The following is a 3,346-nucleotide window of genomic DNA, read 5'->3' as shown; positions in this document are numbered from 1 at the left end:
GTGTGTGTGTGTGTGTGTGTGTGTGTGTGTGTGTTTTCTGTCTGTCTGTCTGTCTGTGGTGAACACAGACATGGCAAGAATAGAACCCTATAAATATGTATGCATGTGCATAGGTCCCTAAATGAAACTTCCAGGTAAATTCTATAAACAAAGCAACATTACACAACTAGATTCTATGTGGGAACAAAACTACAGGAATGTGAAGACTGGTCTGTTTATTGAAAGTGTGTAATATTTAAAGCTCTAAAAACCATAATACATGCAAAGCATTAAAAATTTCAGTACACAATAGTATTATTTTTATGACTACTAGACTTGTATTTTTACCTGCTCTACTTTAAAATCTGCATATAACTAAGATTTTCTTGATGGAAGATAAATCAATGAAAATTCTCTTTCCATTGTGCATTTCTACTTTCCTGTTATGGTGCCAGGCACACTTATGGGAAAGACATTTGGGGGCTGGTATGACAGCTGTCACAGCCATGCTTTGCACATTTCCTATGGAAGATGCACAGTGCACAGGAAATTGGCTGCTCTGTCTGCAGTTTTCCCTTTAGGGATGACATGTCCTTCACACTGATGGATGTGATCTGGAAATATAAAATGTTGACACTGGTGTGTAGAAGTTCATCTTCTGACTGCATGTGGATGAAAATATGGAAGGCCATAAGTTAAAAGTACAAATATATTTGCTCATCCAAACAAATCGTGCTTTCAATTTTGTCTAATTTTTATTTTCTTGGTGAAAAAAAAAAAAGAAACTTCAATAGTATATAGATAAAACTTTATTTAAAATTGCAATATTAAAATGACAAAAATTGGTTTTCGTTTTCTGAATGGGGAATTTTTCAGAGAAACAGTATTTTCCTATATGTATACATTTATACTAGTTTGTATTTAAATGAAAATGTGGTCTGTTAAACTTTACAATAAAGCAAGATGGTTTAATTTTCATACAAGTAAGCAGGGAAACATTTGTGTTGTGATTCAGATAAACTACAGAATTTATGTTCAGAATTTATTAATAAAACAAAATGATTCTAATGACATTCTTTGATATTTACTTAAATTTAGTGTAATCAAAGGCTAAGTAGCTACTTTATATAAATTACTTATTTGTAGAGTGCACCTGCTTTTGGAAAACTTAACAGAAATTCAGACATTAAGAACTGTGTGGTTCAAATTAGATTTCTCCATACCACCACGTCATGTTTCCATTAGTGTCAAGAATGGACAGTGGGGGACAATGGGATGCATAATGACCAACTATTAGCATTGCGTGTCCACTTTGATCTGTGAGGCCCTTCCTATGAAGTAGAAGAAATCACACCAACTTAACTGGCTATAAAAAAGAAAAGAGAAGTGGAGATTAATGTTATAACTCCAGCCCTGAAGATAGTGTACATCAATGCTTAGACACCTAAAATATTAAAATAATATCTGAATAAAGTGTCAATGAAATATTTTGTTATCAATCTCTGTTAACAACAATCATATTGACACATTTGATTTTCAAGTGATTAAACCCTCCTTCTGTCCATATATGTCACTGCATCTATGCCCTGCAACCAGCTCACAATATATTTGTATCTTCCCTTTGTATACCTAATGTATTACCATCATTTACCTTTGCTGGTGTAATATTTCATTAATTCAATTTATTGATAATGTTTATGGAAAACATCTTGTAGTACCCTATAAGTCTATCTTGTGATAGAAAAAAGATACATGAATTACTACTGTACAAGTAGAATTTTCGTTTCTATTTCATCAGCATACAAGTATATTTAATATCTTCAATAATTACTATTGTACCATTTTACTTTGTATTTGTCTATGTGTGTGTACTCATGTGTGTGTGAGGGTGTGCATATGGTATGTTCAATTCTGTAACCAACCCTCTGAAAGCAACAAGAAAATTTTAAATGATTTTTCTTCATGGTAACAGAATGCCTTAGATTCACTAGTATTCTATAACTGTTTACAAATGAAGACAATTGAGTGAGAAACACAAAACGCATATGTTTAAAACTGTTATAAACATAAAAGAGAATTCTTGTGACTTTATGAGTTCATTATCCATAGATATACTGGAGCCTGTAATTCTAGCCATTTAAGTTAATTTAATGATCACCAGGATTACATCATATCTCATTCTCATGCTTTTAAACATATTTTTTCTTTCTAGCAAGTAACAATAGCAGTTATTAAAATCTTGAGTCTTGAACAGTGCATGAAATTTATATGGAAGTGCTTAGAAAATTATTACTGAATATACTTAAGTTTAGAAGTAGAGTATGACTCTTGTGTACATATGTCTTCACTCATCAATAATAACAGTCTGTGATATATACTTAATTTTTGTATAAGTATTTAAAGTTAAATAGTTATTTTGTATAAATTCTATCTTAGTCTCTTGATGGTTGTAATGTGTATTATCTTATTATGAAATGCAAGTGTGAACGATGGTGCCCAAGTTTTAATATCTGGTAAATATAAATATATTTATTCAAACAAAATATTATTTTTTTAAAAAAGAAAATGATTGTGGTATTTAATGCTATTGCTGTCTGTTTGTCATCAAATTGCAATCAAAGACTTGGTTAAAATGGTATGTTATTTGGGAAGGTGGGTCTATTCCTCTAACACCAACACATTGGGTGCTGAGTCAGGATAACTGCAATGAGTTTGTTTCAGCTAATCTTGTATACAGACTTTGTCTCAAAGAGCAACAAGAAAAATATCCATGGAACTCTAACAAATAAGCCAAATTTTAGGATGGGAGCGATGAGTCACTGTGAAAAGTTCTTGCATGACAAACATGAGGAACTGACTGCAGACACCTAGCATCTGCTGAAAACTGAGATGCAGAGCCTCCAGTGACAGACACAATCAGATGCCCACTGTGACATTTAGGGAGACAAATAGTAGCAAGAAGCCATCTCTTCTCCTAGAGCTGCTCAGGAGATCTGTGCTGTGAGCCTGGGGCCTGGGATCCCCAAGTGTCTCTGGCTGCTGTCTAGTCGACAGTTTACCAAGGTGCTTTACAGGGCTGAGCTGCGGTCTATAGTAAAGCTACCGGTGTTGACAAGAGGCCTGAGCTATGTATCTGCTCATTTGGTGTAGAAGAATCAGAGGCAAGAGCTATAGAACGCTGTCCATAAATTCCTTGCACACCGGGGAGGGCTCAGGTCACTTCATGTCTGGTGAATATCAGTCACTACAGAACTGGAAACAGCCTGCTTTTCCCTGAAGTGGTTTTTTTTTTCTGTTGAAATAAATGGATAAAAGGCAGACAAAGAGAAAAGAGTCACATCTGTAACCCAGCATTTGCTAGACAGAA

This window comes from Acomys russatus, chromosome 23, assembly GCF_903995435.1.
Source record: "Acomys russatus chromosome 23, mAcoRus1.1, whole genome shotgun sequence".
NCBI classification, from domain to species: Eukaryota; Metazoa; Chordata; class Mammalia; order Rodentia; family Muridae; genus Acomys; species Acomys russatus.
The sequence above is the reverse complement of the archived record's forward strand: the minus strand, read 5'-3'. Positions refer to the sequence as shown.